The sequence below is a fragment of the Ctenopharyngodon idella genome, chromosome 11 (genome assembly GCF_019924925.1).
Source record: "Ctenopharyngodon idella isolate HZGC_01 chromosome 11, HZGC01, whole genome shotgun sequence".
In the NCBI taxonomy this organism is placed as follows: Eukaryota; Metazoa; Chordata; class Actinopteri; order Cypriniformes; family Xenocyprididae; genus Ctenopharyngodon; species Ctenopharyngodon idella.
The window spans coordinates 8,789,122-8,804,561 of record NC_067230.1 but is presented as its reverse complement, the minus strand read 5'-3'; the positions used below and the strand labels follow the sequence as shown (position 1 = coordinate 8,804,561).

The 15,440-nt window shown below is 36.5% G+C and overlaps 1 long non-coding RNA gene across 1 annotated transcript in view; it reads left to right on the top strand.

Annotated features, from left to right (window-relative positions):
* Nucleotides 1-10,292: 10,292 nt before the first annotated feature.
* The window catches only part of LOC127523028 (uncharacterized), a 42,282-nt gene continuing 37,134 nt past the window's right edge, over nucleotides 10,293-15,440 (top strand). Inside the window, exons 1-2 of the long non-coding RNA XR_007932808.1 lie at nucleotides 10,293-10,456; nucleotides 12,544-12,726. This is a non-coding gene — a long non-coding RNA (uncharacterized LOC127523028). The remainder of the gene's footprint in view (nucleotides 10,457-12,543; nucleotides 12,727-15,440) is intronic.

Below are 15,440 nucleotides of genomic sequence, written 5' to 3'. Positions count from 1 at the left end.
TTTTTTTTTTTTGCTGACAATATTCTCCAAACGAGTGCTAATAGTCCAAGTCTCGTGTACTCCTTGATACCGGAGCTCACACTCGCGGGGGAAAAGAAATCACCTTTAGCCATTTTAGCCAGGCCCAAAATGAGCAAAAATATGTAATTTGCTGTAGTTGCTGATATTTATATGGCCAAAAAATATTATGAAATTCTGATAACTTGTAATTTTTATAACAGTATAGCAGAGTACTTACATAAAATTAAAATATCTCCCAATAATATGTCTTAGAAAGATGATGCTTTGTTTTATGATCAAAGCTCTGTAGTTTTCATTTTTGGGGGCAAATGCCATGCAACACCATGACCACATACTGTTTATTTGAAGTAGCCCTATGCGATTTCGGATGCAGCCATGTTTTTTTTTAAGGTGGTCGGGATGTGAACGTTTCTCGACAGTGCCATTAGAGGGCGCTCTACACCAGCATACCGAATTAAAATAGAGGTAATTGTCTTTAACTATGTGAGGAATGGAATATATTTAGTCAGTTAAATGCTGAATGAATTTGGAGCAGTGTATATTGTATACTGCATACTAAATTTAATGCATTATAATAAAAATTTCAATCAGTAGTATATGCATTGTCACATGATCTTGTTTAATTCACATAGTTATTTAGTATTTATTACTATATTATTATAAAAAGTTATTTTAATTATACAGATTATTTCAAATTTCAACTTCTGGTTGTTTAATCAAATTAGTTGGGGTTGGGAAAGAGATTTTGAATTGCACTGTGGGACAGCATTCCGTTGTGTTCTTGCTGTATGATTTAGCAAATGAACAGTATTATTTTAGTATTATTTATATACTAGTATAGGATTTATCACTATTTGAGTTAGTTTTGTTGTATATTTGTAGATATTTTCCATTTTTATTAAATTTTATTTATTTTAATTTTATTTTAGTTTTAGTTTTAGTAATTGTGTGTGCTTTTATTAGTTTTATAAATAATAAAATAAAATTAAAATTAAAATATAGCTCCAATTAATTTTTATTTCAGCTTTATTTCTATTACTGAAAACAATTTTTAATGGTTTTAGCTAACAGTAACACTGCTAGGTAATTATTCCATGCATAGACTGTGCTGAGTATGCATTCTATATACTACAGAAACTGTAGTAAAGCAAAATGGTAGTATACTATTCTTTTTTTACTTTTAAAAAGCATCCATATATGGTAATTAAATAAAATATCTCTGCTGAGAGGAAACATGCACAAAAATGGAGGAATGAATAAAAAATATACCCTGGGAAACATTTTTGAGGTTTTAAACAAAATTAGCTAACACCATATAATATTGAAAACAGGAAATGTTTTTTCATCAGAGATGAGCTGACCTCTTTGTTTTGTGTCTTACAACAATACCTTACCTTGTATTATATCTGATGTCTTATATCAATGACATGAACAGCAGCTTGATGTCTTTAGCACTATACTTATTTGGTTTCGCACAAATTACCAATGTTTCAAGGGTATAAATAGATTAAATGTGGACATGGACTCATTATTTAACTCAGGCATCAATCTTGACTAATCTGCCATAACCACTTAATTTTCCCATACACTTGTGAATCAAGAGATTATCTTCAATATGACTAAAGCAGTCGCGCGGGGGGGAAAAAACGCTGTAACCTCTAGGGGGCACCAGAGATCTGTGAAACTCCCTCAGCGCAACCTCATTTATTTCCTGTAACAATTACAGAAACAGCACTGCAATGCAATTAACCTATTTTTAAATACTATTTTATTAGGGCAGTTTATCCCAGATAAAGAGAGGCTTAAAATAGGACGAGGTGAGGAATAATTAGCTTGCAGTCATCTTGCCACCTCACGCATATGCAACATTCTGGTCGAGAACTGTGTTGCTTCATTAAAATGAGTGAACTGTAAACAGAGATTGAAACGAATTAATCTTCTTTTAATGTATGGCGTCAGTTAAACTGACCTCTTGATATAGCATCTAAAGAAAAACAAGAATTCAACATGTAGTAAAGATAAACATGACACAGTTCTTGTGTAGGAAAATATAATCACATCCAATTATCACTATGTAGGCCTTGATCTAAACCGGGGTTAGCATGCTAACTGAATACAAATACACACTGTTCACACTCCAAAAGACTTATTTAATGCATTTATAGCTTATTATTATTAATTTGTGTTCTTATATTACATATTAAATTAATTATTAAATGTATTAAAGGTTACCAAAATTGTTTGTAAAAAAAAAAAAAGTTTTAATTTCACTACAGATGGAGGAAATTTTCAAAATGTTGAAGACCATCAGCTGTTATTTACTCCCATCATTATTTACTCCCCCTCAAGTTGTTCCAAACCTGTATGCATTTCTTTGTTCTGCTGTACACAAAGGAAGATATTTGGAAGAATGTTTGTAACCATGCAGATCTCGCCCCCCCATTGACTACCATGCCTAACATGAAATAGTCAGAAAATAATCTTTTTTTTTTTAACCTACATACATGCATAACCTGCATACATGTTTTATGTATTGTATCATATTTGATACATCATGCTTTATGGCTCATAATGTATAGTATGAGTAGCCTATGATATAGTGAGAAAACAGAGCTCGCACTTGAGGTGGAAAAAACATTTTTATTCAGAGGCTCAAAATGAGCAAAAATATGCTATTTGCTGCAGTTGTTGATATTTATATGGCCAAAATATAGGATGAAATTCTGATAGTTTGTCATGTAAATCAATGAGATTTTTATAACAGCAGACTACTTACACAAAATTGATATACTGTATAAAAAAAAAAAAAAAAAAAAAAAAAAGAAGGTCTGGATATCCAAAAGTGAAAGTGTGGTGTATTTTTTATCTGTCAAAGTAAAAGGTGTTGCAGATTGTATCTTTAAAACTGTGGTATTTTCTCCTGCCGTGCACATGGACGCGCATACACACTCACACACTCATTCCCCATGCCGCCATCTGCATCAAATTGGACACTGGCATAAAGAAAGTGCCGTGCAAGTGTGGACTGTTGGTGGTCTCCCTTCTCTCAAGTCCTGCCCCATGATTATTCACCTTCCTTCAGACTCTGAGTGCTGAAGATGCATATCTGAGTTAAACAGCCCTTCTCAGGCTTAAATCAAGACAAATCGGCTTATTCAGATCCAGACGTCCATGTGTCTTTAAGCTGCCTCAGGCCCCAGCCCTGGCGAAGCGCCATTCTCTGCCTGTTCTTTATGATGCTAATGGACTTCCATATCTAATAAATCCCTGTAGATTTGAAGTGTGGAGATGTTATGGCTCGCTTGTTGGAATCCCCCCTCCGACCCCCCTCAACACTCATACACCTTTATTCCTTCATTCATCCCTCAACTTATTTTCCTCCCCCTGCTCGTTGTCGTCAAAACACATGCAAAAATGCCTGACCAGCACATACTTCCTTGTGGTTTTTTCGCAAAAAACCTTGTAAGTTTGAGGAAGAGAAAAATCAAATGTGAAAACATAAATTAAGGTACAGGAGGGCTTGTGTTACGCCACAAGGTTTTAGCACTGCTGAAGCATGTCTGCCCTGGAGGTGGCCTGGGCGGGCTGTACATTTCCTGCCTGCTCTGGTGCTTGGCAGAAAAGCCTCTTTGGTGCTCTGTAAGAGCTTTCAGATGGCATGCGGAAGTGGGACAGAAGAGAATAACACATTAAAAAACAAGAGAAAAGGGAAAATAATCGAATAGGTCATTTTATTGCCCCAACAAGCAAGTAACAATTGAGATTCCATTTATGGAACGGTTGTAATTCGAGGAGGAAGAAGCTGGTCCAAATAAATTGGGTACGGACCCATCCTTCAATAACAACCGGCTTGCGAATCCCTCGTTGAACGTATTTAGGTTGAAGAAGCGGTCATCAGTAAAGTGAAGGGAACACAGCACAAGGTTCGGGCTGTACTGCTGTGGTATCGTTGTAAAGATGAATTTTAACCACTGATTCAGGTATTTGCAGTGTTTGAGGGGTTTCCTCAAAGTTTAAGTGGGCAATATGCTAATATTTCGTTTTGACGTCACAACGAAACGACTTGGGATTTGTTTTACAGACGACTCGTTTAATTGACTCAGAGTCGACTCTTACTTTTGAGAGACAATAACTTTATTTAGGGTGCGCTTTCAGATTTAAATATTTGCAGGATGTTTTCATTCACTTAAAGCTATGTTACACACTACATGAGAGGTAATTTTCAAAAATCCATAATAGGGGCACTTTCAATAATTTAATAATGATAACAAGAGTGAAGAATGTAATTTATTTCCGCCAAGTGGCTCTTTTTTTACTTAAGACTTTGTGTACAATTATGATTTTTACAGAGATTCTGTAGAAGCCTAAACAGACAGCGAGTGAGAGAGATAGAGTTTACTGAGTGTGTGCGATTGCCTGCGTCTGTCCTTCTTCACGTTAACTCATAGGCTATATTCTTTAAAAAAAAAAAAATAAATAAATAAAAAAAAGTTTGCCACGTCCGAATTTTTGTCGTAGCATCCTGTCAACGTTTAAGGGGATTTCCCATACATGGCATCAGTGCTAGTCAATGCATTGAATCAATGCAATTTTGTTTCTATGAAGTGAAGCATCAGTTTCAGTGTTACCCCCCGCGACACATTGCTGGTCGGTTGAGCCTTGTAAAGTGGTGTTTAACGTTTTAAAATAATTTAAACACCTTGTTTCATTAATAAACGAATCAGCGTTTTTGAACTTAGTTGAATGGACGGTTTAATTACTCACTGAAAAGACAGTCCCTTGCCGCCACCTAGTGCTGGAGATGCAGGTTTGAATCCCACTCGGAGCGGGCCACTAGGACCGGTTACATTTGGTGCTGTGACTCGGACTGGGAGTAAGGTTTAGCGAGGTGAATGTAACAGAAGCAAGCTAGTAAACCTCACTCCCCTGGACTAGGCTAGGACTGACATTAGAGACTGTGGTCTTTAGCGTCTTTGTTAGACGTCGGTTCGAGTCCCGCTCAGAGCGGGGCGAGTAGGACTGGGGGGTTACATATAGTTATTTATTAGTTTCACATATGTCAAATTTTTCTTTGTATTACCCCTGTTCATATAGCCCTGTGTTTCAGTTGTTCTTGATCAGTTCTTTTTATGCATTATGTGGTTTGCGTTATTAAAATCAATAATTCAGCCACAAAGCAGTAAAAAATGAACAGCAAGAAAGAGGTTACAATCAAAAACATTGAGAGTACAAAACAGAAACACCCACTCAAACATACACTCACTTACACACATTCACACACACACACACACACACACACACACACACACACACACACACACACACACACACACACACACACAATATGGTCAAATTGAGACAAAACTCAAATAAGAGGTAGAAATCAGATCAGACCCAGATTTATTAAGCTGTAATAAAGCATACCTGTTCATTTTTGTTATAATTTTTTATTCAATTTTGATGTTATGTGTAAATGCCCTCCTCTGTGTTTGACTGTAGTAAAATTAATGCAAAAACCGACACTTCAAATCAACATTTCAAACCAAAAAAAATCTAAACCTTGACAAAAAGTAGTCTTTGAGAATGTCTAAGTATAAATCCAAATCCAAAACTTAATAAAAATAAGTATTTGTGTCTAAAAACCACTAGAGAATTTATAAGCCACTTTATATAGAACTATATAGGAATCTAGTGGTTACAACATGGCATTACATAAGTTTTTCTTTTTTTACCCCCACCAGATGGCAATAATCTACCTTCAAAAAAATGGATTTTTAATGCCTTGTCTCTATTTTAACATGGAATACTGCTTTAATTGAAAAATAATTTAAAAATATATTAGAATAAAATTGTGTATTATTTTCAATGGGGAAAATAGCTAATAAAAATTGTATAAATATTGCATAGTATCATAAAATACCCTCAAAATTTTATATAATAATCAAAAAATATTATTGAACAAAAATATATTACATTGTTTTTCCTGAACAACAAAAAAGTTACATTTCAAGGCTTCGGTCACTTTTGACCATAAAGAAGGCAAGTGTGACTCCTAAACGAAGAGCATGTTATTTGCACCTGCCGTGCACATAACAGGATCTATCTATCTAAATCTTTCCAAACTGCTTAAGCACCCCAAGGTAGCCACAGTTGTTTTGCTCCCTTAAAACCTGAAAGTTGACTTCCTTATCTGACACTTTCTGCCATCAGATGGCTCTCCTTACAATCATCTGTGCTTTTTCCATCATGTCCTGTTCCTCCAAGGCCTTCTCTTGATCCCTGTCTATCCTTCCAAAAGCAGTGTATCATCAGGGTTTAAACCCAGAGAGCAGAGGGCAAATATCTGCTGATTGAGGTAATTTAGCCCCATGATGCATGGGCACTGGAGGCCGCTGTCTTTTTAATAGGCATGTGTCAAGATCAGTAAGAAGGAGGGGGCTGGAGGCTGTAAAACCTGACGGATTGGGATAAATTTATTACATTTTGTTCACAAGACAGTAAAAAAACTTTTATGAACACAAAGTGACATTGTGAAGTTCGTAAAGGTTTATGCATACTGCCTTGTTTTAAAACTTCTGATATTGCTTATTGATCCTACACTTATCCATTACCACACCATTCATCAGGGGCTTTTTTATGATCTTGTCTTGAGAAATTGACAGCTCATTTTCTCCACCATGACACAAAGCACCGAAAGTGTGGATTCGGAGGAAAATTGAAGGTTATGTATTCTTTATGGTGAGATGATCAATTGTAACCTCTGCCTGTCTGCAGCAGCCTATTTTAATGAGGTAGACGAGACCAAACTCTGTGTCCTGAGAGAAGAGCCTCAAAAAGAGAATAATAAAGTTGGACAATCGACACATGGAGGATTGTGTCAGAGAAGTAAATGGGGGCTCTTTTTTCCTCCCAGAAAGGTCAATTATGTTCGGTGACAGCTTCCTCTCAGGTAGTTACCCTGTCATCTTTCTCTCTTCCTTCACTGCAGACTCCACTACATATTTAATACTTTTTTCTTGACTTATTTCAATCCACCATCAGACGGAGGCCCAAATTGGCAGGGGTGAGAAAAGAAGGTGAATAATTCTCTTCTGCATTAACATGGTTGGAAGACGGATTGCCCTTTCGCGTCTAGAGAACGTGAGTTGAGGCCAAAGGAGCAGAGGTGAGAGAAGGTAGGAAAATGACATTGTTCAGCCTTGAGAATGCCATCGCTCTTTAATCCGGCACAGATCGCAATTCTCCCTCGCGACGCCGCCTGCGACCTGCCGATGTCTCACAAGGTTCTTTCTTCTTTTCATATAGGCTTAATTAAGTAAGCTGGGCTTGAAAATCAGGAAATAAGAGGTCAATTTACAACTTATAGAATGGAGAGATCAAATCAACTCGCTGGCAATTAACAAGGGAATGAGTGAGAATAAAAGATGGGATTCTGCTGCCGAGGGTCTCTTTTAGTACAAGTGCTGTAAAGGATTAGTTTAGAAGGTCATCTAAAACCACGGAATGACCTTGAAGATTAGACCCCCACACAGACTCCACTCTCTCCCAGTGTAACCAATCTAGGCTGCCCCAAGGATGGATCTGAGCCTCCCTTTGAGGCCCACGGCAGCTCCGGCTGGGGCTCTTCTGCTCTGTGAGCTCCCGCGCTGATCAACCTCTGTGTCATTGTATCGTTTACAGAAGGAGTGCTGAAAGGTTTTAAAGTGCATACATAATGAAATGACTTTTTCTGCTTCAAGTTTTTGAAAATCAGTGAACACTTTGTTTAAACAGACAAACTCCTGATCTCAACCCATCCGAGTGCCATCATTTGAAACCTGGACAAGCATCATAACTAACCTGTTATCAAATCTGTCTGGAAGAATAGGCCAAATATTAAACCTGAGCAATTTTGGATGGTACTTGTCCAGATTTGTGGCAAATGTTGGCTAATACAGTATGAATAGAGAATAAGATCCATTCATTTTTCATGTTTTTAAAAAGAATATTTCCTAAATTTTCTAACATGTAAAATGTACTTGCTTTATTTATGTATGTATTTATTTATTTAAATTAAATTATGAATCTTAAAATGTCAATGTTGTTTCTGACTTTTGGGCAAGAATATTTCCTAACATGTGAAAATTTCTAACATGTAAAATATGCTTAAATGATTTATACAAACAAAAAATTGTTTGTATAAAATTCCAAATATAAGTTCCAGTGTAGTAAACAAAAATATGGTATCACTTTACAATAAGGTCTCATTTGTTAACGGTAGTTAATTTACGAAGCTTACGTTAAAGACACATTGCAGAGCTTCTGTGTTCTACGTCGGAACGCCAACTCTGTATTGGCCGGCTCCTGCGTCAGCATCACACACATGCGTCGTGGTGCTCACGTGAACAGCGTCGGCCAATACTGAGCTGGCGTTCAGATGTGAACATGGAAGCGCTGCACTGCGTCAACTGTTATTTTTGTTTTCGTCTATTTTAACAATGTCTTTACTACTTCTCTGGACCTTGAATGTGGTAATTTCCTTGCTTTTTATGGAAGATAAAAAACCTCTTGGATTTCATCAAAAATATCTTAGTTGTGTTCCGAAGATGAAGGAAGGTCTTGCAGGTTTGGAAGGACATGAGGGGAGTAATTCATCAATTGTATCCTTTGTGATTCACCCACAATGCACACGTCCCTATTCACAAAAAAAAAAAAAAAAAAAAAAAAAGAACTGATGGAAACGAGTCGACACTGAGCTTGTGTGAGTTCATTATGAAATGTAAGATATAGGCTAAATAATGTTTTCGGAGATGAATGCATACATACATCTTTTGTTTTGGTGTAAATTAATCACTTAACACTAAACTGCCAATAATGGGAGACCACAGACGGTTGTCATTCACTGTATTGTGTTAATAGAAAGCCAGTTAATATAAAATTATTTTTCCAAAATTAAGTTTTAATAGTATTTTCGTGACGTGACTGTGGGGGCGGGAACATGTGGGCTGTAGCCATGCGCACTTACTAAACCACCTCATTCAAGCGTTTCATGCTGAGGACTCTACAATACAATCCTTCGAAGAATTAGACTAGGAAGGACACAGCCTCACTAGGATGCAGCCTTTCGTTTGAAAAGCACATAAAGTAGCCGGAGCAGCTTTTCTCTCTTTACAGATATGACGAAACACGCACAGGCGCGTGATATGTAGCCATAGACGCAATTTCCCGCGAAAACCATCCCGCTACGTCTAAAGTATAAACACTTAAAATACACTTGCAGTAGTGAATCAAGGTAAGACAAAAACACGTTTTGGAAGAAGTATTAATGATGTATTGATTTTGTTAATTTTGAACAAAAAAGTTACATAGTGTACACCTAAGATGAACTAACAATGAACAATAGGCTATACTTGTACAGTATTTATTAACCTTTGTTATTGTTAGTTTATAAAAATGTTCATGTTCATTTTAGTTCACAGTGCATTAACTAATGATAACAGATTCAGATTCAACAGACACAACTTTAGATCTTAAAAATGTAGCCTACTAGTAAACGCTGAGATTAACATGAAATAAGATTAATAAATACTGCAAAAGTACTGTTCAATGTTAGTTTTTCCCTCAATAAACTCCTAATTTGTGGCTTATTAATAGTTAGTAAGTTAGTTGATAAGTTTAGGTATTGGGTAGGATTAAGAATGTAGAATAAGGTCATGTAGAATAAGGCATTAATATGCGCTTAATAATTACTAATAAACAGCCAATATTCTAGTAATATGCATGCTAATAAGCAACTAGTTAAAAGACCCTAAAATAAAGTGTTACCTGAAACATTGTAAAGTGTTACCAAAAATACAGCAGAATCCAAAAGTCTGACATAGGTATTAAAAATGCTTTTATTTTGCTTTTTTTTTTTTCTAATTCAATACAAATATTACAAATTATGTTTTTTGCATACCATTTAAAGATTTTTTTTTTTTTTTGTAGATTTAAAATTAGATTATGAATCCCAAAATGAAAAACAAAACAAAAACAAAACAAAAAAATAACTAATCAAATTGGTTATTATTGTTTGATAATTAAAAAAAAAAATGTAATTATTAAAATGTTGCAGTCCAGTGTGCATGACTATGTTTGTTTGTCTGTGCGTCTGTTTGCAAGCTCATGTGTTTAAATGTTACATGATAGATGTTTGTGTATTCTCTCTGATGAGCCTCCAGCTGTGTTTTCCTGGGCCCCTCTCTGGTTGAATGAATCTCTAAACTAAATAAACCAGAGCAGAGCCTGATTAAGACCCATATTCCTCCCTGTGGGTCTTGCTAACAGATCTCCTCACCTGAACGCCTGAACATTATGCAGATGAGAGACCATCCAGCAACCAGAAGCCATAGCAGAAACCAGCACAGAGAGAACCAACAGGGGGAAGCAGTGGTCTGCACTTCATTGTGTCTTTAAGGTCAGTAAATGATGCCTGAGAGCAGACTGCAGCCTGAGACCAAAGGTCATGTTCTGTATGTACATATTATTAGGTGTTTTGTGGGTGTTTGTGGAAACAAACATACTTAACTGTCAGGCTCTTTTGAGGCTGACTTAAATTTCTTGTATGTTTGGGGTCCCAGAGATGTCAATGCTGTAAAATAAATCAGAATTAATCTGTTATTTTCCCTTCAAATAGTCACAGACAGTAGGCAATAACTGGCTTTATAAGAAACCAAGTAATGCAATATGAGTTTGTTATTCAGTTGAAATATATAAATTAGTGCTTGACCCTAAGCATTGCATGAAGAATGCAAGAAAATGATTACGCAATAATGCCTTTGCCAACTACAACACCAAACACAAAATGTCTTTCACAATAACACTGTTGCAAAAACCTTGTGCAATAATCACTGTTTGACACTACTTGATATAACAAAATGGAAAAGAGAAACAGCTGTCCAAACTGAACCAAATTCATGAATGTCAAACAGCAGGATGCATTGCATGGAACATGTATACAAATATAAAATTATAAGGCTGTCAATTTAACATTTTAATTGAGTGTAATTAATTAATAAAAATACTTAATCATGCCCCTGACCTGTATAGATAAAAAATGAAAAAGTATTGCAGATGAAACACGGGCCAGTAGGTGGCAACAATTAAATGTTTATGAATCATTTAATCAATTGAATTTTTGCAAAATTTATGCATGAGTTATTGATTCATTCATTTAAATGATTCGTTCAAACAAAACCATACAGATTCATTCAGAATTCATGGCTGATTTCAGAACAGCATACTCTTACTAATTCTGCTAGTTAAATATATTTCAGGAAAGGAGTAGAATGCTAGTATTGTGTTTTCAAATTCAGCCAGTAGTTTCTTTTTGAGTGAGTCACCGTCCGAATAACTGATTTGTCCAAATTATTGATTCATTCAATAATGAAACACCAATGCAGACAGTGTGTTTCTCGGAGACGTGCAACGTTTGATTCTGTGTTGGCTTCGTTTGGATTTTTTTTTTCATTTGCAGAGCAAAAACAGACAGAGTAAGTGGGGATATTTTGTCTAAAATGTAAGCTACTCAGTATTAACCACTTGTTTATTGAACTGCTGTATAAAATAACAATATCACGCTCGCAAATCTGTTGATCTGAATATCAGCGCGTCGGTGATTACCTGTGGTGTGAGATTGCGTGCTGTTAAAGGGTTAGTTCACCCAAAAATGAAAATTCTGTCATTAATTACTTACACTCATGTCGTTCCACTCCCATAAGACCTTTGTTCATCTTCGGAAAACAAATTAAGATATTTTTGATAAAATCCGATGGCTCAGCTGGCTCCATTGGCAGCAAGATAATTAACGCTTTCAGATGCCCAGAAAGGTACTAAAGACATAGGCTACTTAAAACAGTTCATGTGACTACAGTGGTTCAACCTTAATATTATGAAGCAACAAGAATATTTTTTGTTGCCCAAAAAATAATGACTTTATTCAACAATATCTAGTGATGGGCAGTTTCAAAACACTGCTTCATGAAGCTTCGAAGCTTTACGAATCTTTTGTTTCGAATCAGTGGTTCGGAGCATGTATCAAACTGCCAAAGTCACGCCCCCCAGTGGTGAACCATTGAAATTTCGAAACACTTATGACATAACGAAGCCTCGTTTACTGAAACAGCAGTTTGATACACACTCCGAACCACTGATTCGAAAAACAATTCATAATTAACGACAGAATTTTCATTTTTGGGTGGACTAATCCTTTAAAAGCACTTGCTCATGTGACATTGCTCAGATGTATTGATTTCAAAGCCACTTTTTGTTACGTTTATTCAATGCTTTGCTTGCCTTCTGCTATAATATGTGATTTCATAATATCCTTCTTTAGAATGAGTACTTTTAGAGGTCAATAAACCATTCAGCCTTTATACTAACACTGGAATCTGAAGTTGCCCCTAACAGTCATAAATCTGGCTCATTTGAGTACCAATCCTTGAATAAAATTAAGAATAATACAGTCGCCTACATAATCCCTTTCTTATTTCTGCCGATTTAAAGTCTTGGACAATGCTGCCGTTGCTGGGATCCCACTTAAACCCCCTCTCTCTTTGCTGAGGAGCCCAGAACCCAAATCTCCAGAACTTCAGTGAGAGTCAGTGTGTACTGAAAGTGTTGGGTCGGATCCAGTCTTCCTCTGAGATATATGGAGACTTAAAGTTGGATTCCATTTTCACTTTCCAGGTAATAAGAAAAGTTTCTTCTTTCGTCTATACCACTCGCAGGAGATAAAGCCCTGGAATGACTTTGTGGCGGAGAGATCTTAACACCACATAAGGCACCAAGAAACTCTTCTCAACTATTATTACAGCTCTTGAAAAAAGAAAGGAGAAGATATTGAGAGAGAGCGAGGAAGGGGAACAAGTTAGTCGCTAAATGCAATGGAACCTGGTTACAATTAGAGGGCGATTTCCAAAAAGGTCAATGAATTCAGATAATATCCTTAGAGAGAGGAAATTTAATACCCTTTTTTTGCTGAATTAATTAATTGTAATATTAGGCTCACTCATGGGGGCTCTTTCTTGAGTGATTAAGCGAGCACATATCTTTAAAAGAGTCCTCAAACCTCATGGGTGTTGTGCCTTTGAACCCATGGTGTAGGATATATTTATATATAATGCATGAGTCTAAAATAATATACATAAATGTGATCTTACCTCCATCAGAGAGATGCTACAATTATTCAGATTAATTCCTTTTGCCCCATTAAATTTTTAGTTCCTTGATTCATTTTCTCTTCCACAATTTGTTTTCATATCATTTTGCTAATTGTTGTTTTCTGTTTACAGTCAATATCAATTACTTTTCTAGGTCAGAACCCTGAGATCCCCAGATTTTCTCAGTAACACTTTCATAAGTGTATTAAATTTAATTAAGAATATGAATCAGATTGTTATATCGTTATTATCATTATTATTATTATTATTTTAATTAATCACTACATATTACAATGATTAACATACCATAGGTTAGACAGATATAAATTATTCAATAGTTCACTGTACATCTTTATATCTTCTCTTTGGACCCCCTGGAGTATTTTTATGGACTCTGGTTTGAAAACCCTGGGTATAGGTCATTTTTATTGGCAAATTTATAATGTTAGATCATTGTTATTGTCAAAGTTTGTGATCATTGAACAAACTTTAGCATTTAATTGACCGTTCGCAACGACCCGCCCCCTTTAATTACTGTTGCTACGTCCGACAAGCCATGCCGATCTCACACCACACATCATGTTCTCGCTCAGTGAAAAATACATTGCGGAGCTAAAAGGACACTGACAACGCGTCGACAGACAAGACAGAGCAGGTTACTTTTGATATGAAACAAAGTCTCAAATTGTGTAATTTTTAAAGAAATTTAAACAATAAATGCCGTTTTGTGGCTCTTTAATGTGTCGTGACAGATCGCTGTAGTGCCTCAGTTCAAGCGGCTTGTGAACCGATCATCTCTTCCTACTAGTTCATTTATGCATCAAATAAACATGAATGAACATCATAAGGAATGTTGTTCCAAAGACGTCAGTACACACCATTTTTCAAGTTCAAGTCAACCTACATTAATCTGCTAACTCCCCTGACTGCTTTGTCGGACAAAATGGCGGATTCAGCATTATGATTGGTTAGATCGCCTATCAATCAAACTCCTTGCGAAGGGTCAATTGTGAAAGTGTCAAACTCAACGCCTCATTTAATAATCAAACTTAATATTCTAGACCAATCTAACCTATGTATTTAGTCCTGTCTGTCACATTCAAAAACTTCAGATACAGCAAAGCATCTCCTTGATGTTACTTTCATGTTTCCATCCTTGTACGAACCCCCCATTCTCTCCCCCCCCCCCCCTCTGTTTTAGGGGTCTGTGTTGTCCCAGGCCCCCTTTCCTGTCAATTGCTTTGCCCTGGGGAGAGTTACTCAAAGAGCTGCAACATGACAGCTTCCTTAACCTGCTGCCAACAGTCCCCAATCAACCTCTCATAATGCGTCATGTCCAGCAGGAAAATAACCTCCCTCATTCCCTTTCAGACCGGCAAACGCATCAGTCACTCCCTACCCACTGATATGTCAATCAAACAGTTGCTTTTGAAATCCTTTTGGGATTTTTTTTTACGGCTCTGCAGCTTTACAGAACCGCTATCATTGTTCGGTTCGAATTTTGTTGGCATCTCATCATGGCGTTCTTTTTGAGAACTTGATCTCTCTGTTTGTCAGGTGAGATTGCTGGGTACAAATAGACTATGAAGGCTAGAGGCATTCCTCATTTATTTTTTTTTATGGATCTCAGAGGTGCAGGTAGCCTGTTTATCCGAAACATTCCCAGATATGAGGGCTGAAACGGGAAATTGTATTTTGTTGAGCGAAGGATGTCTCTGTGACATTGCACTAAAACATCCTCTCGCCAAGTTCAGGGGTTAATTTTTCGGTGTCATAAACTGCTCTCCTTTTAATGAGCGTTTGTTGGAAACAGTTGGGAATGTGCTCTTGCTTTTCCTTCTCCTCCTCCTCACACATCCTCTCCTCCACTTTCTAAATCTGACACATCAGATTTCCTCCACCGGTAATGATCAAAGTCATATTAAAACGATGCTCATTTCACACAGGAGTGGGGGGAGGGGGGAATGTGTGTGCCTCCAGCTTCGGTTCCTGAATTAATTTCCAGATGAAAATGTTGGTTTAGCGCAATCAAGTGATGTTATAAACATCTCTCTATACCTCAGGCGTTGTGCTACCATTCTCTGACCTTGCTAAACATTCAGGTGCAATTAATTATTTCAGCGAGATCTAGCGACTGCTTCAAACTGATTAGCCTCCCTAGGGGGTTGGACATTATTTTAAAAACACTTTCTCATCATGAATTTTAATCATCCCAAAATGTATCGATTAATTATTAATTAA